At 36.5% G+C, this 27,539-nt stretch overlaps 1 protein-coding gene across 3 annotated transcripts in view; it reads right to left on the bottom strand.

The window, feature by feature from the left end:
- B3GALT1 (beta-1,3-galactosyltransferase 1) overlaps positions 1 to 27,539 on the bottom strand; it is a 485,002-nt gene that overhangs the window by 369,887 nt on the left and 87,576 nt on the right. The window contains exon 2 of one of the 3 annotated variants that reach the window (XM_046659205.1): positions 17,075 to 17,135. The exons of the other annotated variants lie outside the window; for them this stretch is intronic. The gene's annotated coding sequence lies outside the window, so the exon portion shown is untranslated. The remainder of the gene's footprint in view (positions 1 to 17,074; positions 17,136 to 27,539) is intronic. 3 annotated transcript variants of the gene reach the window in all.

Raw genomic sequence — 27,539 nt, 5'->3', positions numbered from 1 at the left:
AATGCAGTTGTGAGGAACAACAAATAATTTAATGTGAACCACTTTATTAATCTAAATCCTTGGTAGATAGTTGTTACTATTATTAATTATGTATTTTCAGACTGGTTGCAGCACATGAGGAACTGAATAATAACGATGACATCATGTCCTAGGTTAATTGATCACATGATATCCCATGTTAACATGCATTTTACTATTACAGCAGTCACATAAACATTGGTCTCCTGTATGCGTAGAACAGACACCTTTGCAAGCTCATTATAGCCCTTTGAGTACCTTTCTAACTCCACTTTCAGTATCATTCTGGAATGTTACGTCTGAAAGCTAGATCACTTCCGTTAAGCAGGAAGAGCACATTCCCTGAATGCAGGGTCACAGATAAAATCTGCTTTTCTCACCGGTTTTATTAGGACAATCTGCCTTTGCTTCTTGATCTCTCTTAGGGATGTGGGGCTGGAAAATGTAGTTACCACAGTACTGTCCTCTTACCTGTGCCCACAATTCTTTTCAAGGAAAATTGAGATCCATTGTCTTGTACAGCGCTGCCAAAATATCCTATATTGATTTCCGGTTTAAAAAAGTCTCAGAATAAATTGGCTTTCAGGCAGTTTATTGAGTCATTTTAAAGTTTAGTTTTCTTTAATGAAACAGCTAAGCTAAAAAATTAATTAATGTTACATAAAGACTTTCTAAAAACATTCAAAGTGGTTATAGTTTTAGGTCTAAACTCTCTTATTTATTTATAGAAACTCTAGAGGAGCTATTGTAGTAGAAAATGGCATTTTTATTTGTCATTTCCATGGTTTGTGCCTTTTATAAATGTTAAAATTTATAATGTCATGTTATATATTTTTTGAGATTCAAAAATAAGTAGAAATTCACACTAAAAATTAAAAAGCTAAACTCTTCAGGTTAAGGTCAATCTGTAACTTCATAAAAGTTTCTAGAGAAATTTTCCCTAACTCAGAGACTAAGAAACTTTTTGTTGATGGTGAGTTCTTCAACCCACTGTGTTCCATGCCAACTAAACCCAATCTGTGTTTATCTTGGACCACAGCATCAGAATCCTGTGGACATTTGTTAAGAAGGAGGATTATAGGGTCAATTCTCAAACTATTAATTCCAACCTTAGGTTCCTAGTCTAATGGGCTTCTTGATGGTCAAGAACTTCTGCACCAATCTCAATCTTTATCAAAATCTCCACCTGAACCCCTCTCTACCCCAAAACACTAATGATTTATTTTGCACACAATTTAGCTTATAGCGGAAACAGTAAATAGTATTAAACCATGGCCTCATCCTATTTATCCTACTGCAGATAGACAACAGAGGGAAAAATGTTGGAAAAATAAGAAATATTATGAGATGAATAGCCACATGGCCTCAAAGAGAAGACACTTGGAGTCAGATTGGGAAGGAAGGATGAGTATTTTTCACTTAACTTTATTGAGATGAGAGAAATTTAGGAATAACATGCCACAGTGTTAGAGAGAAACAAGACTGCGGCTTGTTTCTCAGATTTTTCTAAACTTAGCCAATTCCTTTTGGTCTCAATGGCTTCATCTGAGTAGTGGTATAAAGGATTGGATTATTTGACTGTTGACATTACTATTTTACGGTCCCAACATTAAAAGTGGTCACGATGACTTTAGTATAATGTTAGTTGAGAGAAAATTATTAGTGATCTGTTGCTGTCATTTACTATAGTTAACAATACTGTATTGTATATTTGAAAGTTGCTAAGATAAGATTTTAAAAGTTCTCATCACACACAAAAAACCTATAACCACGTGAGGTGATGGACGTGTTAACTAAACTTATTGGGGTAATCATTTTGCAATATACCCATACATCTAATCATTGTGTTGTATACCTTAAACTTATACAAGGTTATATATCAATCACAACTCAATAAAGCCATGAAAAACTGCTGCTTTTTGCCAACAACTCCTTGCAGGGGAGTTCATGACCAATAACTTTCCAATTGCTTTAAATAGATTTTGGTAAATATAAGTTGGATTGAATATTTTACTGTGAAATATGTTATATTTATAACAGAGTACATAAAACCTTCATAGAGAGTTTAGTCAATAATTATAAAGTGATCACTAGTGTAACAACCAATCAGGTCAAGAAACAGAACATCATTGACACTCAGATCCCCACCTCAACCCATGGATCCTTTTCCAATCGCAGTTCTTTCTTTCCCGTAGGGATAGTCACTACCATGACTTTACAGTACTTTCTTATTTTTTTTTAATTTATCTTCTTCATAGATGAAGAAAGTACAACTCAAGTCTTGGTGCTTTTATTCTCCTTGGGAGGCTTCCACACATACAACTCAATAGCAAAAAGACAAATAATCCGAGTAAAAAACAGGCAGAAGATCTGAATAGACATTTCCAAAGAAGATATTCAGGTGGCCAATAGATACATGAAAAGATGCTCAATATCCACGTTAGCTTGTGTTGCCCCCATATACTTTAACTAGATGATATAGTTTGCTTATTTTTTAGTTTTGTATAAATGTAATTGTATTTTGTGTTCCTTTGTGTTTTTTAGTTTTATTCAACATAAAACCGAATTTTGGTTTTTTTGGAAAATTGGGCCATAGCAGAGCTTTCATTTTAATTGCTGTACAATAATTTACTATGTGCCTATACCACAATTACTTATCCATTCCAGTACTGGGGAACATTTAGGTTGAAACTAGCTTGGGGATATATTAAACAATGCGGCCATGAACATATTTTTCCTTGTATTCTGCAGCACGTAAGCATGCATTGCTCTTGGAATATATCTAGGAGTGGAATGCATGGTCACAGGAGATACATATCATCAAGGTAACCAGACAATGCTACACCCTTTTGTAAAGTGGTTTTGCCAATTTATATACTTATCAGCAGTGCATGAACATCCTTGAAAATCTGTCACTACTTAGATGTGTAAATTTGTCAGATTACGTAGGCTATTATACTCAATCACTCATCCATCTGTCCATTCATTCAATAATTTTTAAGGCTTTCTATGTCCCAGCCAGTGTGCTAGGCACTGGGAACAAAAGGTGAGTACAACAGGGGCTGGCCCCGTGGCCGAGTGGTTGAGTTCGCACGCTCTGCTGCAGGCGGCCCAGTGTTTTGTTGGTTCGAGTCCTGGGCGTGGACATGGCGCTGCTCATCGTGCCACGCTGGGGCGGCGTCCCACATGCCACAGCTAGAGGGACCCACAACGAAGAATGTACAGCTATGTACTGGGGGGCTTTGGGGAGAAAAAAGGAAAAAATAAAAAAATCTTAAAAAAAAAAAAGGTGAGTACAACAGACACTGTTTTACTGTGTCCATTATAAACTGAAATAATGATAAATCCTGAATGCCCCTTAGGATTCAAATTTCTACCCGCACTCAAATGGGCCAATAAACTTTGAAGACGATTTTCCAGGAAAGAGTCCTACTGCGGAGGTAAGGAGTCTAACGCGTCGTCCTGATAATGATTAGAGATCATATCAACAGCAGTTCCAGCAGCTTCACTTCCATTTGCTTGAGATGTGCATCTAATATGGGGAATATTTTTCTTTCATGTCACAGGAAACAATTCCTGGATTATTGCTTTGGAGGTTATAGGTTACATGTCTTAGCTTGACAAATTACTGATGGAATGAAGAAAAGGTGCCTCAAAGCAGCAACGAATGGGATATTATGCTTCATGTCAGAATAATATTTAATCCTTTCATCTTTTAAATAGGAATTCTGATTTCATTTAAATTCAATAGGCACACTTTTCTGAGTGCCTGTGTTTTTGCGCATGCATCTACTGTGCTCATAATTGCAAAATTAGTGCATATAAATCACGTACAAAGGCACTGGATCATTATAGCTTTGGTACTCAGATACAAATATACATTTGTGTGTCTAAATGCAGAATGAAAAGGAAAAAAAAAGAACCTGAGAAAATCTGGCACTGAATATCAAGTAAAAGACTGTGCAGCATAGCAATTCTCCTATTCCCATACTAATTTGCCAGAGGAGTTAATTCCAATAACCCAAGTCTGGCAGTGGACCGCACAGCATGCAGTTGGAGAATTATATATCATCTGGAGATGGTCGAAAAAGTGATTTTTCTTAACTATATTGCCACACTGTTCTTAATCGTTTAAAACATATTATTTGAGATAAATGCTTCTTTTAAATAGGTGGGTTTTCTTTCCTTTGGTGAGATTTGTTCTTTAATATTCCATGGTGGACATTTAAACCTGTATGCAATCTCTTGGTTATTCCATGCAACTTGTCACTGCATTACTCCAAAAAATGTGAAAAAAATACGAGTTGCATACAAAATAACAACCAAAGCAGTTGTGGCCTTCAAAATTAGTTTAGAAAGGTAAATGTATAAACCTCACATCTGTGGATTTGCACTCAATACAGGGCACAAACAGCAGGGTTCTGTCTGCTACGGACAAATAAAGACTCTGCAGGCTCCGTCAAGTGCTTCTCATTCAGAAATGTTGGCAGCACTGTTCACAGTCACAAATACAAATTATTTACTGCAGCATGTTAAGTAATAGGATAGATTTATTGCAGCAGGAGAAGCTGATAAAACCACTGGCAAGATGTAGCTTGTAGAAGTAAACAAATCAACCAGAAGGAGCAGCTGGGGAAAGAAGTGCAGGCATATGTGTGTGCATTTGGTTAAAATGCAATGTTGACTTCAAAATGATGGGAAAAGAATTCTCTTCCTTCTCCTATGCCACCCCAAGGCACAGAATCTAAACAGGATAGTTTCAAATTTCATCGTCTGTCTGCTGTGAGAAATCAGATGTAGTATACGGAAGTCTTCTGTTATTGCTGTAAGTCCACAACGCTTCATAACAACCCCCTGGCTATAAAAGGGAATGGCTGCTACAAAAGTGTATATTCTCATTGTCAACTATAGAAAAACGAGCAGGGGATGAGAGAGCCCTAAGACTTACAGACTTGCCTCAAACTAAATATGGCTTGCAAACTATTTTTGCTTCATCATTTTGGAAATCACTACACACAGACACACACATACACACACATTACTCTTGAGAACGCCTCTGAAAGTTTCAAGTTGAAAAAAAAAAAAGGCTCTTCCTCAGATTACATAATTTTCATTATGTATTCCTTCTGGCATTTTAGCAGGTGGCATTTCAGTGATCAATGAAGCTCTGGCATCTGCGCTTCCTTGTATATTTTGCTAGTCTGCCAGTCCACTGATCTAGAATTACATTATTGTCACCATCATTTTTAGATGCCTATAAAAACCAGGTCTTCTGGCACCTTTCGTCATTTTGTAGCATGAGGATTATCTGAAGTTCCCTCATATTTTATTCTTAGGGAGACGTTTTTTGTTCCAAAATCTCTTTTTCTTTTCCTCTTTGGTTCCTTTAAAGACCCTTTCACTTATGGCACATTTAGTACTCAAGAAAGACTGGAATAGACACATCAAAGCAAAAAACTTAACATGTTAGGCATTCAATAAATTGTAGTTGAATGGTTAGAGATGCCAAATGTGTCTGGGAAAGATGGCATCTGGACATTTCAAAGCATTTCCATCCTGCGAAACGATACTTTGTGTATACCTTTGGCTTTGCTATATTGCTGAAAACAAGTTGTCATGTCTACTACCTAATCTGATCTTCACAGTATTCTTGTGAGCTAGGCAGGAAAGGCGTTCATTCAATATTTATGGAGTATCTCCTTGGTGCCAGGCACTGTTCTTGGCACTAGGAATAGAGAGATGCATAAACGAAACTTCCCTGTTTTAAGAAAGGGGGATTATATTCTAGAGGTTACCATCGCCAATCTGCAAATGTGGAAACAGAAGCACCGAGAATTAAACGTTGGCCCCTAGTAAGCAGTTGCAGCGACACGACTAGTTATCAGGTCTTCTGGGTCCTGCTCTTGGTTCCCAGGTTACTCACAACCGGTCTTGGATTGGTGCTAATTGCTGCGGAGAATGATCATGACAAACTCTGAGAAGAAATATTCAGTATTGCTAATTTGAATGGAAACCCCCAGCATGTGCTTGACAATATGTCATTGCATTTTTAAATGCTCTTTACACTAAAGAATCTAGAAGTATTTATTGTATTGGGGAGAAATGCTTTTGGTATATGTATCTGGTTTATTGCATAACCTGGTCCTGGTAGGTTGTGAGCAGAAAGCAAATAGATTCTTTCTAAGTCCCCTTACAACAACCTCTATAACATCTTTCTTCCTTTCTTCTGCTTCTTTAAGTAGCTCTCTGGTATTTCAAAGATCAGTCCAGTTTAATGTAATTGCCCATTCGATTGAAAATTTCTCCCCTCTCCCATGTGAAGCCTGGACTCAACACCCCCGTATGGATAGGAGGTGCAGTTAACTTCTTGATTCCCACCTCTGGCCCTTCTAGGCTTTTCCCTCATTTACAATGCTGCCTCTTAATCTCTCAGGTTAGTATGGGGAGACAAACGAGAAGCAAAAAGCCGATAGGTCTCACTTGACTGGTACAGGTGTCCTATGGATTTTGATGTCCAAATGCTGCTTTTTCTCTTCTTGGATGCTTTTGAGGGATTTTCAGACTTATATTCTAGAGGTCTTCTAGCTCCAATTCTCTGACATGGAAGGGTCTCCTCTGACTAATGCTTCTGTGTCTTTCCTCGGCCATATTTTGCAGTAGTTTACCCTACATGTCTTCCTCAGTATAACACCTCACCCTCATAGGTGATCCCACCCCATGATTTTGGGCTGGTGTCCACCTCAACGTGGCCTCAGCTTGGCTCCCTTCTGTGAAGTCCACATCAGGCTGATGGGAAAAATGCACCTTTGCCCTGCCAATCTCTGAAAGGGGAGGCCATTCCCAAAGCGGTGCTCTTGGTTCTGCTGTCAAAGCAGAGCTGCCCTGCCAGCTGCCAGCCACTGACCTTTACACTTTTGTAGGCATGAATCACATATCCACAACCTCATCCCCCAATCTCCAGGAGATTCAAGTGAAGCACGCCCAAGGTTTCTTTGGGATTCTCCGTCATTTGGCATGAAGTAAAGAGGAAAGAACCCTTTCCCCTACACTGAAGATGGGAAATGCCACAGCATTACATCTAGCTTGTTTCAGAAGAAATTCTGACTATTTACCATGCTTCACCAACCTGCAAGCCAGAAGGAGGCATTCTTAGTCAGCTCGGGCTGCCATAACAAAATACCAGCGACTGAGTGGCTTAAAAAACAGACATTCATTTCTCACAGTTCTAAAGGCTAGGAAGTCCAAGATCAAGGTGCCAGCAGACTTGGTTCTTGGTGAGCATTTTCCTGGCTTGCAGATGGTGGCCCTCTTGCTGTGTCCTCATATGGAAGAGAGACAGAAAGAGAGAGAGAGAGAGAGAGCTCTTGTGTTTCTTCTTTTCAGGGCACTAATCCCATCATGAGGGCTCCACCTTCATGACCTAAATACCTTCCAAAGACTCCATCTCCAAATACCATCAGACTGGGGGTTAGGGCTTCAGCATGTGAATTTTAGGGGAACATAATTCATTCCGTAGCAGAGGGTGATGTGCTAACACTCATAAAACCATCTTTTGATCACTGCTTTTGAAGAACTGCTTGTTCTTCAAACGGCGTGTACATTTTAGGAACTCCCTTTTTGTTGAAGGTATTTAGATTCATTTTTCTCAGCTTTGTGGATTCCTCTGACACGCTGAGACAAGAATAACATTTCAACATCCTTTTAAACGTATGACTATTTGAAAAACTAACCTCCTTACATTTGTAGAGTTTTGTCTTTTCTTTTAGATATCAATATCCATCTCCACCTTTATGAAGTCTTTCAAGACAAAATCCACACACAGAGCAACCACAATAAGCTTAGCAAAGGCTAAGAGTTTCCTAAATATTTTTATATGTGATATTAACTGTTTGCATTTGCTTTATTGTTTTGTGTTCCCTGTCTTTTTCATGTATATAGAAATCATTTAGCTCTGGAGTAAACAATCTGTCCAATAGAACTTTTTGTGATTATGGAAAGTTCTCCCCTGTCCAACATGGTAGCCAATATCCATTTTTGACTAGTAAGCACTTGCAATGTGGCTGGTGCAATTAAAGACCTGAATTTCTATTTTTATTTAATTTAAATTTTTATTAAATTTAAGTTAAAATTAATTAAAATTAAATAAAATTAGGAAGTTAACTTTAAATTTAAATAGCCACATATATTTAGTATTTACCATATCAGATAGTGCAGTACCAAATGACTGGGATCTTGATCTCTAATTCTTTTCCCTTGTACAGCAATACCCAGAATGATGTCCTCCTTAGAGTGCATTATATTATTCTACTCAGTAAATACTCAATGACTATTATTTCATCATTTTCACATTAGCAAAGATTAGTACTTAAACATGTATAGCTGATGACAGTAGTACAAGCCACTTACTTTTGATAATATTCCACTACCAAATGATGTCCCTTTCTATTTTGTTACCTAACTATGCCTCTGTCTTTCTTCTACGTCATGCAATAAAGTAATTTTGGAAGGTAAGACTTAACACAGTGTGCATCATTTATTTTTCAAAGAAGAAGCTTTCGAGGAATGACTATATATATTTTGAGATGGAGTGTATGTGCAACTGGTAGAATGGACCAGGATACAACGGCTCATATGATTTCCAAGGCCAATCACCATTGGCAGATATGGATTGCAATGGCCATGTTGGGCACGAAGTAATTTATATCTATTTCAAAACGCTCTAGAAATGCAAAGGACATGCTTAAGTCATACAGTGCTCCCTAATCTTCATACAAACAAAACTGTCCTACTTCGGATAACTCTACTTTATGTTGAACTAGCTACTCCTGAAGCTTACTAGGAGCCCCTCACATTACTTTCAGCTCATCTAGCAAATGTACAGTATTTCTGCTTCTTGTTATTTTTTGTAGTTACCGTTTGTTAGTTTGCCAAACCATCCAGCTTCTATTCATTATTCATCAGTCTAAGTACAATGTCATTGACAATGAGCTTCAGTGGATATGCTATAAGCTTTCTGCAGGATTTCGTTGGTTACTAATTCTGTCATTTGAAAGAAGGGATGACACACAAGTAATACTGATGACAATGCACAGAAGTCATATACAAATTTTGAATCATTTCTAAATCTCCAATATTTACAGCCCTTTAGACTGCTGCAAAAAAACCTTCAATTTGTTCTAGAACTTCACTTTTGAGTTATGCTGTAAGGGATGGAGGGAAACCAGATATCAATTTTCTGGGACTAATCTTATAGGAGGTATCCCATCAAGTTGATATTTAATAGTCTTTTAAATCCTCAGAACAAGTTCCAAAGGGGAAAAAAAAATGTTTCTCTTAACACCGAGTATTCTCATTATAGCAGTAGTGTTAGTCTATTCTGATAACTTATATGATGCAGTATTGGTGGAATCTGCTGGGAAATAACATTATTATCAGACTCACTGCTTTTGACACAATCAGGCCCACAGGACTGTTTCAGACTAAAGGTGGTGAAAAAGCCAACAGCCACTGAAGATAGCAAGCACAATTCTCACTGAGTATTTTCAGAGTTGAAGAAGGTATCAGACACATCTTGGGGCATTATAGCACATTAACTCAGGTATAATTTAAAATTTTTCATTCTTTGAGTATGAATGATGATATGAATAAAGGCATTCTGTCCCAGCTTTTCTGAAAGACCGTCCCAGCTGCTTCATCTTGTATTAGCCTTCTACATTTTCTAAATTCCTGTGGTACTTGTCGCTATTATACAATTTGGCAATTTAATGATGTCTTCTATTATCACCGCTCACACACGAACTCTGCTTATGGATAGGGGACATGCCTCACACATTTTCTACATTTTTCACAGTGCTTAGCATGGTGCTAGGCAAATAAAAGGCATCCAATAAATACTTTTTTATCAGTATTAAGTATAATGACAACCATCTTGCGGAAAGAGAACTTAGATTTAAAAGTCATTGTATTTTATGGGCAGTGATTAAGCACTAACACCTCACTTACTCATGTAAGGTACTCTGCTTTAAATAACTGCAATTGTCTTTTTGTGTGATCATATTTGAAAGCACAGAAGCTCACAATAGGTTAAATTCTGGGGCTTGTTTACTAGTTCTTTATTTGATAAGACTATGGATCTCCTTTTCATTTAGGGATACTTTCCTGAGCTCTGGTCAACCTGTTTTTTCATTTAATTGTAGCATTCCTAAAGCAGAGAGCACAGGGTCACTTTCCTAATGATTTTTTTTTTTTTTCTGGAAAAGTAAGAAAACTATTTAACACATAGAACCATCCCATTCCTACAGTGGGACACTAATGGAGGCAACCTTGGCACCCAGGGACTATCTGTGTCCAACAGGTATCTGTGCCACTTATCAAAAGTAAACACACAATACTCTCCAATGGACTGAGAGCCACCACAGCAACTTCACCCTTCAATCAAGCATCCTGTGTCTCCTTGTTCAGATGGGTGGAAAAGAGAGAGGAGGAAGAAATTGGGAAAGGGGCTTCATCTATAGCCTTTGGTAAAATAACAATCCTGTGTATGAGAGAAGGTTGGGGAAGCACTATTAAGTACAAACTCCATTCTACAGTTGCTTTTAGGATCATTGGAGTCTATGGAAGCTCTGCAATACCATTTAAGGTATTGGAAAATAATGGAAGGTTGGTTTTCTATGGCACTGAGGCAATTGGCTTCTCTTCTGGTAAGTTCCCTTCAACCACCATAGAAAAAACATTAGCTTTCCTTTTTCATCACCCTTTCTCCACACTCATACCCTATAGCCCTTTGATTCCCCCAATGTACTGAGGACAACATTAGACTTTGCATCAAGCTGTTTTCCCTAGGTAAGTCACTGCTTTTATACTCACACTCGAGAGAAAGTGAAAGAAAGTAGGAATAGTCAGAGAGTTAATTCACAGATTTCTGGAGATCTGAGCTTTCCAGAGGTGCTTGGAAAGCAGGAGTACCAAGAGCTGTGTGCCACTTTGGGAATCAGTGGCATGATGAAAACAAATATAAGTGATTATCCTGAAGTTACTTTCAACCAAAGGAGCATCAAGTGGCCACAAGGTGGAGGTTCAAAATGGAAATAAGTCGCATGCAAACTCTGTCTAAGTGAATATTAAACTATGACCCAAATCTGCCATTTTCAAAAGTTAAGAAACTCTTTTAAACTGCAGAACACACTGGAACTTTTGCAACAGAGTAAATAGTGCTTAACATCATAAAAGCATCAGGAATTACTATTGCCATACACAGAACTGATTATGCCATGAAACTCATATTGTATCATTACTGGATCAAGATCTGCACAATGCTAATTATAGCATCTGAGTTACCACTGCAACAGGAAAACTGTGGTTTTGCCAGAGAACTTAGTATTTGTTTGAGTATTTAATACTTTCAGTAACCATGACTATGATAGTTTGTTGATTCATTGGGCCTAACAGGTTAAGTAAAATTATGAAACTATTCACTTGTAGACTAACCATTATTCCTGAAGCCACCTCCCATGGTGGCCCAATGAGTTCTAGAAATTTCCAGGAAAACTCTAATAATACTAGTTTCCTTTACTGCTTAAGAGACCACAGATCTTGACTTGGCAATTGACTGACCATGTAAATCTGGCCAAGTGACATAACTCTGAGATGCAGTTTCTCATCTACAAAAGGTAGGATAAAATATGTCTATCTCATTGATTTGCTACAAAATTAAATGAGATAATGCATGTAAGACATGTAATGAACACTCAGTAAAGGTGGATTTTATTCTCATTTGAAAAGCATTAAATGTATATTACTTTGAAAAATGTCTGTTAAAAAATTAAAACAGAGATTTGGGCTGTGCATTAAGGGAATATACCTCATATTTCTCACACTTATGGCTGCCAAGACTGTTATACAATATTTTTGAAAGTCTGGTGAAAGATGAAAGCATATTTGAATGAACCCATAACACTGTCAACTTAGTGGCATGCAAAGGAGTTGTCGATTGATGGTTTCCAGCAGTGTTTACAATGGGCATTACCCTAGGTTCGTAAGAGTGAGTACGCATTTATTTCAAATGTAACGAATCTTTAACATAACTTATCTTTTTAAGATCCCACAGTTCATATAAATGGCTTCTAGGGAGAAAGCCCACTTTACTTTTCTGCACTGAAATCTAGAATTTGGCATCTTTAATTTATTGTGGATCTTATAAAAAGCACTCAACCAACAAGAGGACACATAGTTAATTATGTGCCACTTTAGGAGAAATGTAATACACAGTGAACAAAAATGACTCTTAAAGTGAACGTTATAACCTAATTGGTTACTTGCACCTTATAAATTAGAGCTAATTAGCAAAAGGAAATTTTTACATCTCAGAGTGGTTACATCGGTTTGCCACAATTACATGGTCAGCCAGTTGTCAAGTCAAGATTTAAGCTCAAGTTTTCTTAATTCGAAGTTAATATTCACTCTATTTGCTGTGTTCTTCTAAGAAGTAGAAAAAGAAACTAGTGGTATTCAGGCTTTTCATGGGAATTGCTAGAACTCATTGACCCAAGATTGGGCAAAAAGAAATTGTCTTCACTGTCTGTATTATCTATAAGAAAAATAGGACTGTTTTTGAAAATGTGAATTTCTCCCTTTTTCTTCAGTCTCCCTAGTAAGTGAATAACAATCATGTTTATTACTTATAAATAAAACTTTACTTGTTCCAATTTTTAATTAATGTTACCAATTCTTAAAGTCACTGAATTATACGTAGTGCAATAACTTATTACACAAAGATAAGATTTTAAAATGATGTTGCAAAATGAGAAATCAATGTAAACATAATGCTTAGGTATCAGTAGTAAGTCTTTCTCATTCCTCTTTCATCAAAATCACCCTCTAACCTGAATGTCATCTTGCTTCCCTTAACCATTACTGATTACGCATAAGGAGGTTGGCTATATCTTTCCTACTCTTTCAGATCATTGATACAGATTTTTTTTAAAAAGAAACATAAGAAGTAAAACAATTTTAATTTTTAATAATTTTTGCTTTTCTTTGTCTCTTTTGAATAATTTGTCATTATACTTGGAATGTCTAGAGCTCTGTTAAAGAAATACAGCAGATTGATTGTTGAGACATTCTTATTGTAAGTTTTATACTTGAATGCTCATCAATCATCCTGAGAACCACTCCCTGCTGCGTGTGTGCTGCAGTAAATATCTGAATAAAAATGATCTTGATAATGCACCAAGGCAGAGAAATAAACTAAAGATCCAGAAGAAATATACCAACCTTTTAAAAACGGCCTATATAAGAGATTCGTGGCTTTCAAAGTTTTTGATCATCAGCCCCAATGAGAAATAGATCTCACATCTTGATCCAAGACAAATGCACATCAATATCAAATCACCAAACAATACTTTCCCTCAACTACTAAAGTGCTTGTCTTGTTAGGAGTAAGATATTGACATGTTAAATACAACAATGGGGTAAATAAACTGATTATGGTTCTTAAGTTTATGGCAACTATAACGAAATTAGAATGCATAACTTTTAAACCATCAGAAAAAAACCCCAACAACTTGAGCTATTCTAAAGAAGCAAAAATTAGTAAAAATGAAACAAAATGATAGTAAAAAAAGTTGAAAATATGGCCAAGAAAGCAAAGCTGAGTCCTAATAAAACAGCGATTACAATATACGCAAATGACATAAAACAAAAAGACATAGAAACTACTGATATTAATAAAATTGAAAAAAAGATACATGAGGCAGATATGAACCTAAAGAAAGCTCTAGTAATAGTAATATTTGAAAACATAAAATTTAAGGCAAAAAATACGGTACAAAGAAAGATGTTATATACTTGAAAAATGAGCAATAGAGAACATGGTACATTCATCATAAATACATATGCCTCCAACAATGTATCTTCAAAACATGTAAAGGATTTACTGACAAAATAAGAGGAAAGAAGTGACAAATTAAAAATTTGGAATGAAGATTTTATCATACTCCTCTCCTAAAACATAGATCGTGCAAAAAAAAATATGCAGTGATATAGAAAACCTCAACAAAACAACTTTATGACTCTTGCTAGGTTTGAGCCATTAAACATATATGAAATTCTGTCTTTCAAATCAGAATATACAATCTGTTTAAGCACACATAAAAATTTACAAAATTGGCCACTTATAAAGTCAAAAAGAAAGCCTTAGTAAATTACGAAAGATCAGTATAATGCTATGTTCTCCATTTTTTTCCATTCCCATCTATTGTCTTTCTTTCTGTCCCTCTGTCTCTGTCTCTCTCCCTCTCCCTTCCTTGCTCCCTGCCTCACTCCCTTTATCTGTAAATTTCATTGTAGCACAAGCTACACATAGAAAAGTACACAAATCATAAATTGTACACTCAATTAGTATTCACAAAATGGACAAATCAGTGTAACCAGTCTTCCAAACAAGAAATAGAATATTACCAGAATCCACAAAGCCTCTTATTTTTTTAAAGATTGACACCTGAGCTGACATCTGTTGCCAAAATTTTTTTTTTCTTCTTCTCCCCAAAGCCCCCCCAGTACATAGTTGTGTATTTTCAGTTGCGAGTCCTTCTGGTTGTGCTATGTGGGGCGCCGCCTCAGCATGGCTGATGAGCGGTGCCATGTCTGCGCCCAGGATCCGAACTGGAGAAACCCTGGGCCACCAAAGTGGAGCTTGTGAACTTAACCACTCGGCCACAGGGCTGGCCCCTGAAGCCCCTTTCTTATCCTCTTCTAGATGTTATGCCTCTGCAAGGGATATCCTGATTTCTAATAGAATAGATGGAGTCATATAATATGTATTCTTTTGCTTTTGATGTCTTTTGTTCAACATTATGTTCGTGAGATCCATCCAGTTTGTACGTTTCTCATTTTTTTCCTTTTATTTTACTCTCATTTTTGTAAGGTATTTAAATATACCACAAGGTATTTATGGACATTTGAGTTCTTTATAGCTAGTGGCAGTGCCAGTGCCTCCACAAACATTTTTGTACATGCCACTTTGTAAGGAGACATACATATTTCTTTTGGCTTTATATAGGTGTGCAATTGTTGGGTTATAAGGTATACACATGTTAAACTTTAGTAAATAATACTAAACAGTTTTCCAAAGTGGTTGTGCCAGTTTACACACTCATTACCAATGTACGAGAGTTTCAGTTGCTTCATATCCTTGCCAACACTTGGTATGGTTTTTCGTTTCTGTAGTAGCCACTTGGTGAGTATAGACGGTATTATGTTAAAAATTCAATTTTTGTTTCTATAATGAAGTTGAGTACATTTTCACATTTCTATTGGTCATTTGGATATCCTTTTTTGCAAAGTGCTTGTTTAAGATTTTGCCCACTTATGTGTTTGCCTGTGTTTTGATTATCGATTTGTAGAAATTCTTTACATAGTCTAGATAAAAGTCCTTTCTAGATAAAGGTATTGTGAATGTATTCTCCAGTTCTATGGCTTGTTTTTTTCACTACTGAATTCTGTCATTTGATGAACAGAAATTTGTAGTTAAAATGTAACAGTTTAGTTCATTTTTTTCTACGTGGTTAGTGCTTTTCATAAACTAAGTAATCTTTGCCAACACCATGTCATGAAAAGATTCCCTTATGATTTTTTTAAAGCCTTAATGTTTTACCTTTCACATTTATTTCTACAATCTGGAGTTGCTTTTTGTATATGGTATAAGGTAGAGTCAACATACCCCTTTTTTTTAAACTTACAATTTTGTGAAGTTGGGGCATAGCTTTAAGTATTACTTTCAGTTTTGAAGCAAATACTGCATGGTGCCATCAGTATAAAATACCGTAACAAAAATAGCATAAACCTAGAAATCATCTCATAAAATTCAGTATTCTTTGAACAAGGACATGCTATAGTGTGCTGGACTTGAAATCACGTGATCCTTCATCTACCACAGCTGTCAAAATTGAAGCAAATCAGTTTCTGGACACCACTGTCCTCAGCCATGACATCTTTGGGTTTTGATCCAGGTCCCTGCTAAGATCTTTCCTTCCAGTTCTAACCTTTTCCCTCCTTGAGCTTTTGATGCCACCCTCTTTAAAGGCAAGACATTGCACTAAGTATTCATTTTAAATGATTACTTTAAAATATTTCAATTTTGCTAAAACTTAACATAAAAATATTTCCCCAAATACCATCTATACACAGCAGCTGCTTCATTTCCCATTGTTTCTCTCACTCTTTTTCTTTCTTTCTTTCAACTTACTTATCCATACTTGTTTACATATTTCATTTATTCAACCATAATTTTTAATAGAATTCTACTATTTGAGTCTGTAAAGTGTATAATTCAATACGGCTTTCTTGAGCTTTTCCATAGTCTGCTTTGTTTATTTCTTGATTCTCTGTGGGGAAACTCAATTTAAATCACAGCCAAAAGCAAAATAAAGTTTAAAATGACACTGAATCAAAAGACACAATATATTTAATATTTCACATAAAAAGAGAAGGCATGAGGAATCTAATCATTAAGTAATTCTATAGCTCTAAATGTATATACATGATGAAAACCCTTTGTCTGATAATGTAACAAAGACAGTCAGATTCTCTTTATCTTGATCTCATCCTGCCTTTAATATGAACTTGCAAATGATTTCCTTATAAGGAACAACACCACGCCAGCTTTAATCCATTCTGATCCAATAATAACACCACAGGAAACTGAGCTCATTATAATAAAAAAAAATTGCTATAATAAGAATAGTATTTGCAAAATAATTATTGCACTGTAATAGTTAACATTAACAACACTCAGAAATTTGGTACCTTTTAAGCTGGTCTAATGTAATAAAGTGGATATATTTAGAATTATTAAAGGCATTATTAAAATATGGTCCCTTTAAGTGATGATAATTATTTAATAATACTGATATAGAACAGAACATTTGTTCCTTATGTAATTGAAAGCTACTTTATACATACAGATATTTAAATAACTGCATTTGTAAACTGGTTGCAACTATAAGAAATCTCAAGAGCTTTTATTCTATAAAAATTATTGCAGTAATACGATGCTTACTTATCACGGCTGAAGTGACACAGTCGTGAAATGCAGTCACTCAAAGGGTCATCCTTCCTGTCTAAGGAGTAGAACAAATGTACCATTAGTAATAGTGAACACAAAATGATTAAAACATTGACTTATTGACATTCAGGATTTTTTTTTCCTGTGTTCATAACAGCAAAAACGAGTTTATAAATTACCTGTGTATGCAACACACATTGTTTGAAAGCTGCTCTTTAACTGCCACAACACAGTGCAAATAAAAGGACAGCAATTAAACAAGCATCCTAATTATCATAAACTCTGAGGAATACACGAACAGAGTGCCAGGAGGCATTCATTTATTTTCATGCCAGGATGTGCTTTATTTAAGCACAGTACAAATCACCAAAGCATTTGAAATCTACGCTCAGGTAAGACACTCGTTAACGGAGATGTCTTTGAGCAAACTACACTGAGTGAAGAATGACTGTGCCACCTAACATCAATTTTCAGTATGAAAAGAGGACTTACATTACAGTGAACATACTTATATTGTCTGTGATGCATTTTCACGATTTCAAAATAATTAGTCAAGTTGGGCATATCAGCCAAAAAATACCAGGCAAACAAGTTGTACTGAACAGTGAAGAAACAAAACAACAAAACAGAACAACCTGTTAATTAACCAAAATTTTCTCCAGCTTAATACTTGAACAATCACTAATCTCGAAGCAGTCCCTTTTATTTTTGTCAACTCTGTGACAAAGTACCTCCTGTATTGCCTGGAAACTTTTAATTTATATTCATCTGTCCTTGCCTCTTGGGATCAAGCAAAAAAAAAAAAAATCCAATCCTTCTTCATAAACAGACCTTAACCTTTACATATGAAAACAAAAAATCATGTCTTCCTCTTTCCTTCCGCTCTTTCCAAGATAATAGTCAACTATCCCTCACCAACGTGGTTTCAGGTTCTTTCCACATTGAGTCGTCTCCCTTATGACTATGTCCAGCTTGTCCATAATTGTGTGCGGTATTCCACTCTGGTGCATTCCAGTGCAGACCAAGCAGGCCCTCTGTCACCCGGTTCTAGCTCCTTTCATACAGCCATCACCAGACTATGTTGGCCACATCGTAATATTGATCACACAACTCTCTGGCTTCACAAAGACTCAACTGAAGTCACATTCCTGCAACCAAATCTTTGAGTTGCTTTTTTTTAAACGTGCTGTCTTTTTTTTTTTTTTAATGCTTCTATTTGGCCAAATCTCACATTATTTACAGGCAAATGCAATGGTAGGAGGTCTCCCTACTATTCCATGTTGCGCTTATTAGAAACTTTCGAATTTTAATTGCACTTTCAGAATTGCATTGCTAAGTGCTTCCCAATACCTTCCAATAATCTTCCAAAATCTCATGCCGTGGAAATGTGACTAACTCTGGAACTTCAGAAATCTGACTTATGACCCCTATGTGTTGGCCAACTCAAATGTCATGTTAACTTCCACTTCTCACAGGGTCTGGTCACTTCCATCAGCATAATGATTAAGATCAGAGCTCTGGTACCAGACAGCCTGATCATTAATTCGAGTTCTGCTGCTTGTTAGTTGTACGATGTTGAGAACTTAACGAAACGCTCCATGCCTTGTTTCTTTATCTGTACAATGAAAATGACAGTAATATCTGCCTCATAGGGTTTTTTTGTGAGGATTCATTTAATAAAATACATTAGTTACTGAGAAAGCATTTAGTACATAGCAAGCCTTAGCTGTTTAGCTATTAACTTGCAACCAATTTGTCAGAATTGAGATCAGAATACTGCTCCAATTATGTATTATGTAAGACCGTCCTTTCTCAGAATTTATTATGCTTATGAATCACCTTGACCAAATGCCTATTTCCAGGTTCCAGCTGATTTGTTAGGTCTTTTAACTTTTTTTTTAAGTAGTATATACAGGCACACAAGCCAACAGAAATTTTTTTGTTACAGCTCTGAATTTTCTAAGTTGATGACTTTCCTTTATTTATAAAGATCAAAATCAAGCATAGTTCTTTATGAACTTTTTCTAGAAATTAAAATTATTTTATCATATTAATGATAAAGTTAATTAGTAGATATTTTTAACAATTCCTTCCATTTAGCTCCCCTAATGAAATTGTTTATATTTTTATAATTTAATTTAACTCAGAGCGAATTCTTACTCAAATATCTGCTGTCTAAATTTCTTAAAAGCCAGTCCATTCTCAACTTTCATGCAGAACCTTTTATTTCCAAATTAGTGGCTATCTCAAACCATTTACTGGAAACAAGTCATTCATTTCCATTGAATTCCTTGCTTTTAATGAGATTCCACTTCAGTTACAGAATTCAAGCCTAAGTCATCTTCCTTAGTTCACAGAGTTTTCCAAAAGTAATTCAAACTTGTCCTCAATACTGCATCCTAAGAAGTATTGACCGGGGTGTAACATGCTGTTAAAATGTGACTTTCCCCTCAGTTTTGGCTGAGGTGTGAAGGCCATAGGCAATGCTGGCCAAAGAGAGCTTTGAGAGCAATCACCACAACTGCTGAAATTTGAGAGAATTTATTTGAAGAGAACAGGGGCTGGGAGTTGATCCCCTGAGGCAGAGGTCAAGGAGGTGTTATCTTCTAACCCTAAGCAAAAGTAACAGAGAATTCTAAGGGATCACTCACAGTACCTGATGTGCATCCCAGCAGAGGTGGAGGCAGTGGATTAGTGAGAAGGTCATTGTTAAAAGGATCAGGCTAAAGAAGGCAGCCTGCCATGGCTAGAGGACCCAATGGCAAGAGCCTGTGGATTATCCTGTAGGGATCAAAGCTGGGAGCTCAGGAGAAGCTGGGCAAAGGAGGAGCGATGCCCACCTCAAGGCAGTTTCAAGGAAAGAGAACCAGTAAGGGATTCTTCACAGAATCACAAGAGTTTCCATGAGATAGTCAGTTTTAAATATCTGCCAAACTCAGAGAATACAAGATCATCCTTCCCTTGCTTTCTTCTAACTCCCACTCGGTTGAAAACTGAGGTTATTCTCCTGAGAGAAGAGGAGCAAGAAAAGATGGAAGAGTAATTTTAAATAAAGTTTAGGATTTTCCATATTATCCAGGACCAAGTAATTTTACTTATTTAATCGAGACTCTTGGTAATTTAAAGTGACTCCTGGTTTGGCCTGGGCTTTTCCAGTGTCAGGAACATATAGTCACTCACTAAGGAGATTTAAGGACACAGTGAAAGACAAAAGTAACGATAATTTCTAACTATATACTATGAGACCTGCCTACGCAAACTGATTACATATGTGTGCATGAAAAAAGGGGAACTAAAAACACAGACTGAAGCAAAATAAAATTCTCACTCTATATCAGTCATTGGCAAATCTGCTAGAAGTTCTAGCTATTGGATTGAGTATGAGAATTTCCTATTTAATTCAGATCTGTGAAAGTTTAGGTTGCAGTTTCTATTTCCTGTCTGTGATGGCAATCTTTTGGGATAGATTTCCTACACAAAGCCAGATTTTCTAGTAGGCTTTTCATCCAATTAAGCTATTGAAGCTATGCAGCCTATTTGGTTCAAGATGGCCAAATTGCTACACAAGATTTCCCTCCAGCCCTTTCCAAATCCCACTGAATTGACAGTAAAGATGCACAAGGAAGAGTATAAACCTACAACAGTGAGGAAAATAGAATTAAGAGGGAGATCTTCACTGAATGAGTTTACAACAAATTTCTGAAAGTGGTATATTTCCAGGGTCTAGTCAGAGTACTGGGACCCATAGCCCCCCACCCAACCCTTAATTGAAAAAGCCTAAGAGAGAATCAGCAGGAAAAGCAGATAGGAAGTAGAGAGAGAGGTGCTGATGGATAAAACATAAGGGTAAAATTTATATCAAATGTCAAAGGAGATAGAAAATGTGAACAAAATACAAAAAGAAAGAAAGAGTTCATTCAAGAGATCAGAGATCTCACTAAAAAGACTTCAAGAAAAGAAGGACAGAAGAAATAGAGAAGAAATTATGAAAGATGTGAGAAAAAAATTTTACACAGCACTGAAAAAAGCAAATCCTTCGACTGAAATGGTTCACCAACTTCCAAGCGGAAATGATGAGGCCAGTCCCATTGTAACACATATTTATGAATTTCACAAATCCCAGGAGAAATAGAAAATCCCCGAAACTTACAAAGACTAAGAATCAGATTTCCTGTAATAGAATAAGAATCACTTTGGTATCAGACTTCTGATGAGCAAAAATAAATGTTAGATAATATTGGAGTTACATGTTCAAACTTTAGGAATTTGGAAAATGATTCCAAGTCATTAGGAATTTCCAATCAATAGGAATCAAGGAAAATGATTTTGGATTTATAATTTTATGTCCAATGAAATTATTAGTCAAGGATAAAGGTACAATAAGGACATTTTCTGACATGCAACTATCAAACTTTTACTTCTTTACTCCTCAGTACTTGCATCTGAGAAACCAACTTGAGTATATATTCTAGCAAAATGAGGGCCAAACAAGATAGAAGAAAGTATAAAATCCCAGAAACAGTGCCTCTAACACAGAAATAAATCTAAGAGAAACCTCATAATGACAACTGTGCAGCTTGCCTAGAAAACAAATAAATCATGGTAGAGCAGGAGATCAAGGACTACCGAAGAGATCTCACTGGGAGGAACGAGAATTCCTTACATAAGAGAATTGAAAATGAATAATCTTCAAGAATAAATAAAGGGATATATTGCTTGTATGAATCAGAAAAGACAATGGCAATAAAAAGTCTCAGGAAAAACTGAAAGCAAAGCAATGTGTTTAAATATGAAATAATTATAACATATCACGATTTTAAACAATTGAACGTAAAAGAAAAAATAGAATGAAGGAGAGAGAGAAAAAGAATGAGTATGAGCCTCCTGGCCTTCATGCTAGAAATATGTACTTTCAAGTGGCACAGGTGTTATTACATTAGACTTACATGGCCTCCTTTACACTTTAGAGGGAAAAAAATGTTTTTAAGCTTTGTTTTATCCAATTCATTTCTATTTATGCTATAAATTAACAACTATTTGGACCTCTAGGAAACAGAAGATATTTGGTTCACTCTAAGGAACACTTGTTACTTGTTTTGAAGATAATTCCTGATGGGGGGCTTTCAACTCAATTAATAGTGTGGGCTGTGCCTGCTGGCCCACGTGTTTCTAGAATTTCAGAGGGCTGTGGCTGACTGCCTTCCATAACACACCTAATGAAGCCACCTGCACCTTTGCTATCTAAGGCATCTCAATTAAATGAGAAGCCTGTCCTGTAACGGTGTTAAAAATGCTTCTGCCAGACATGGCTATGGCAGTTTGCCACATCTAGAGGGCCTCAAACTGCTGGGAGCTCTGAACCCTGTTGATTGATTGCAGTCACTAAAGTCTTAGCACATGAAGGTCTGTGCTGGCAGATGTCACCTTGGCATTAGATAGACTGGTGTCAGAACAGAGATCTCTGAAGACAGAGCTCTAGCATAGAAATGCAACACCCACTACAGGACATAGATTGTAGTGGGTGAAAACTACGTTACTTTTGTTTTGTAGCTACAAGTATTGGTCTAACTCCTGATACATAGTGGGCACCTAAGATATGCTTGATGAATGAAGAGGTGGAGGGATAAATTAAATGAGTGACTGAGCAAACGATATTCTAGATAGTTAGTTTAGTCAGACCTATAACCTTAGTGTGTATTCCTCTCATCAATATTCTTACTGGGTATTCCTCTTACGAATGGTTAACACTTAAAACATATATTGACGTTGACTTTTCATAACACTTTAAAGTACAACAATTGCTTTGTTCTCCATTTTACCATTCCTCCAAATTTAAATAAGATTCATGTAAGAATTATACCTGGCACACATTAAACACTCAATAAAGATTAGCTATTTATTATTATTTTTTAAGAGTTTGAGAATAACAGAGAGATAGAGATAGAAATAAAGATAGAGGTAGAGATGGAGAGATATAGCACTAGTAACAGAGGGAGAGAGAAGAGAGAGACTAGAGAGGCAAAATCAAATCAAGTATTTCTCTCATTACCTAATGGAATTTGTAACTGCCAGGCCCAGACTAAGAGTGTGAAGAGCCAAGACTTTTGGTCATTCCTTGGACTCTAATCCATTCAATTGCATAACTACTATTAGCTAGAACTGACCTTGATTATATCCCCAAAGACTGAACCATAAACTTTGCTCAAGTTAGTGAATAAAATACATTTATTTATAGTTACAAGCCAGTGAATTGGATCACAAATGAAAGAGTATATCAAAATGTTCCCTGTTATTATTTTGTATGGGCAACAAAGAATTAATTGCTCCACAACACTTGAGGTGCAAGAAATGTCACAGTACTTTGCCTTTGTAAAAATCAAATCAAAGCTAGAACTGAAGCTATTTATCTAGTTTAATAAAAAGCCCAGTCTCAGAGCTTCTTTCCTTCTTTCTTAGGTTGTGGCAGAACCTAGGATTACACTGCCTGGAAAATGGGGAGAGGACATTCTGCTCATTGATCTACTGTCTTTAATTGATGAAGACGTTCTTGGGTGGATTAAGGGTAAACTCAATCCACCCACAGGACAAAAAAATCCAGAACCAGAGAACACAAAGGCATGCAGGGGGGAAAACAAGTTTTCATTCTTTAGGTGATTAATCAATAATATCAAGAAAAGACAAGACACTGATATATTTCTTAATAATTTTTTCATTTCATATGCAATATGAAACATTTGAGTAGAAAATGATCATTCCCCCTTAATTCTCCTCCTTTCCCTTTCTTAACTGTCTAAGAGTCTGTTTCCACTGAGGGCTGGTCAGTGCAATTAGGGAGCCAGTGAGAATAAGACGTTCCAAGAGGTTTTCAAACCATATTAATGAGATTTTTGACACAATGCTTTCTGAGTTGAGAGTAATAAGGTTTTCTTTTCACCTCTTCAATGACTTCAGAATCATTTTAAAAGTTTTCTTCATATTTGCCACAGAAAAATGGGCTAAGTATTTTAGATTCAACTTTGACTTGTCCTGTTAGATAGTAAAAGGAAGGAGGGATGGAAGGAAGAAAAAAAAGGATGGAAGGAGGGAAGGAAGGAAGAGAGGGAAGGACAAAGGCAAAGAGGAAAAGAAAAAGGGAGGGTGGAGGGAAGGAGGGAAAAGGGAAAAAGGAAGAGAGGGAAGAGGAAGAGATGAATGAAGGAAGGCAGGACCATCAATCTAAATAAAAGATGACTAAGGATACAAAACTCAGATTTCATTGCAACAAATACAAATCTTATTCTAAATATCATTTTACCTTTAAAAAGATACAATTTCAAAGTCTTTTAGGAAGTCTTAGATTTGAAGACTTGGGAGGTGCTGATTAAGTTTGTTTTATTTGGGGGCTGGCCCTGTGGCTGAGTGGTTAAGTTCATGCGTTCCGCTGCAGGCGGCCCAGTGTTTCATTGGTTCGAATCCTGGGTGCGGACATGGCACTGCTCATCAAACCACGCTGAGGTGGTGTCCCACATGCCACAATTAGAAGGACCCACAACTAAGAATTTAGAACTATGTACCGGGGGGCTTTGGGGAGAAAAAGGAAAAAAATAAAATCTTTAAAAAAAAAAAGATTGTTTTATTTAAACTTTGGCTTTAAACCATTAGCCAATATGAAGGCTCTTTATTTGAAAAAGTCCTATAAAATCTTTGTGATAATAACCATAAGGATGCTATTGAGGATTTTGTTCATTGCATTAGAGCGTGACATTTTTATGAGGCCCATCTGAAGGAATTTCTTCACCAAGTAGTAACAATACAAGTTGTGTTTCTCCTTTGTCTTCAAACATACTACATCATATCAATGATGATATCATTTTTCCTTGTACTACACTTTAGAAAGGTCACAGCCCTATCTGTGGCTCTCCTTGGACGTGTCCCAGACCTCGTGTATGCTCAGGTTTTACCCATCTCACCTGGCTTGTTCTTATGTTCTTGTGCTTTGGTCCAAGGAAATATGTCTTATTGCTAATATGGTATCAGTGAAGAAAAGTTAATTTATATTCCATATCTTATTCTAAAATCACAAATAACTATGATTTATATATTATAAGGGTTTCCTTCCAAAATGTTTAAAATCAAAAAGCAAACACAAAAATATATATACAGGGCTTTTGATTAAAAGGAAAAATTCTACCCAGAAAATGTTTTAATCCGGAACAACTTATTTTTCTGAGAGTTCCAGGTAGTAAAGGTTTTAGTCTATTTAATGAAGGAAGTCCTTTGTTCCTCCAAAGACTCATTCTATTTAATAAGCAGTCCCACATGTAGGGTACAGCAAAACAGGAAATGTATTGCGCAATAAAATTTATAAATGACATACTGGTTTTATAGCATGACTAATCTTAGGATGAAGAAAATGCTGGATTTATAATAATCAACTCCGTTTCCATTCAACTGCTTTCTATGAGAAATTCAAATCAAATTATGCTAAATAGCAATTAGTTATAAACTCTTCAGAGGAATTATTTGGTTTTATTTCCAGTAAAAGCCAAATCTTCATAAAAACCACTAATTAGTGTATCTTTTGTCTCAGCAGGGAAACTAAGAGCTGAGCCCTTGAACTTCATTTAACTTTCAAAAGGGTCTCTGCGGGTCCAACTGAAATGCTCTGGAGGAGTGGGGGTGGATGACTCAGGACAGAAGATATCCCGGAAAACCAAGATGAAAATGGTTGCTGATGCAATTTTTTGGACACTAGTCAAATCAGCCTTGTCAAGTTGCAAAATTCCTCCTCTTTATTACCCTATAATGTATGCAGTGGACATCCCTGACCTTTACTTCATCTCCAGCTCCCACCTCCATTACACAGGGTTTTATTTTCTGTATTTGAAGTTTTTCAAGAAGTATGAAGTTAATATCCGGGGAATCATCAGTTTTCTACCAGAATCCGTCATTATAAAGCAGCTTCAGGTAGACCCTCTCTCTTAGTTTCCAATCGCTGTTGTAACAGATTACTACAAACTTAGTGGCTTAAAACAATAAGAATTTGTTATCTTTGAATTCTGGATGTCAGAAGTTGAAATCAGTTTCACTGGCTGCATTTAAGCTGTCCGCAGGGCTGCATTCCTTCTGCAGGCTCCAGGGGGAATTGGCTTCCTTGCGTTTTCCAGCTTCTAGTGGCCAGTTGTATTCCTTGGCTTGTAGCCTCTTCCTTCATCTTCAAAACATATTATGCCACTCTCTGCCTCCATCATCACATCACTTTCTCCTCTAACTCTGACTCTTCTTAGGTCCCTTTTACATGGATCCTTGTGAGTATATCAGGCCCACTCAGATAATCTAGGATAATATCTCAATCTCAAAATCCTTAACTTGATTACTTCCAAAAGTTCCTTTTGCCTTATAAAGTAATCTTCACAAGTTTCAGGGACTGGGACATAGATATATCCATCATTATTTAGTCAATTATAGTCCACACTCTGGCTCCCAAAGATTTACATCCATCTTACACGCAAATACATTCACTCCTGTAGGACAGCAGAATTTGTCACCCCAAAAAGTATCTCTTTGGCTTATTTTTAAGAATAAAAGACTCAGGAAGAAACTTTGACCTTCCCCGTACTGCCTAAAAGAATTTGAAATAGAAGGCCTGTTCCAGGAAGGAGCTATCACCATAGATAACTATAGTATAATATGAACTGGGTGTGGTAGACAGGGAGGAACCTAGCAAGGCCCATTTGATCAAAGTCCTCTCCATGTCTCTTTGTCTCTGCATGCAAGGCATGGCAAGCATTTGTTTACCAAACATTTGCTTTTCCATCTCCTTGTGAATTGCCTTCCTCTCCTTTGAAGGCCCAAATCACTACCCCTAACATCTTCTTTTGTCTTTAGCTAAAGATGATATTTAAGGTGAGGGCTGCAGCTATTTTGGCAAGTTATTCAGTTTTCCTGGGTTTCTCTCATGTATACATGTTATTAAACTTTGTTTGATTTTCTCCTATTATTCTGTCTTATGTTAATTTAATTCTCAGACCAGCCAGAAGAACCTAGAAGTGTAGAGGAAAATTTCTTCCTCCTCTATTCCTATTCCAATATCCCACAGAGTCTCAACTATTACAGCATCAACTCAAAGTAAAAACTCTCATCTAAATATCATCAGCTCACAAGTCCCAAATCTCATCATCTAAATCGTCTAAATCAGGTATTGATGAGACTCTGGGTATGAGCTATTCTGGGGCAAAGTTCCTCTCTAACTATGGACTTGTGAAATTAGAGAATAAAGGATCTTCTCCCATAATACAATGGTAGAAGAGCACAGGATAACAGTTCTAGACATCCTCATTCCAAAGAAAAGAAAATGGAAGAAAGAAAGGAATCACTGGTCCTAAGCAATGTCAAATCCAACTGGGTAAACTCCATTAGGTTTCAGCGGCTGGGAATAATCCTCTGTGGTTTGCAGTTCTGCCCTCTGGGTCTTTACTGC

Source organism: Equus quagga, chromosome 4, assembly GCF_021613505.1.
Source record: "Equus quagga isolate Etosha38 chromosome 4, UCLA_HA_Equagga_1.0, whole genome shotgun sequence".
NCBI lineage: Eukaryota > Metazoa > Chordata > Mammalia > Perissodactyla > Equidae > Equus > Equus quagga.
The sequence above is the reverse complement of the archived record's forward strand: the minus strand, read 5'-3'. Positions and strand labels throughout refer to the sequence as shown.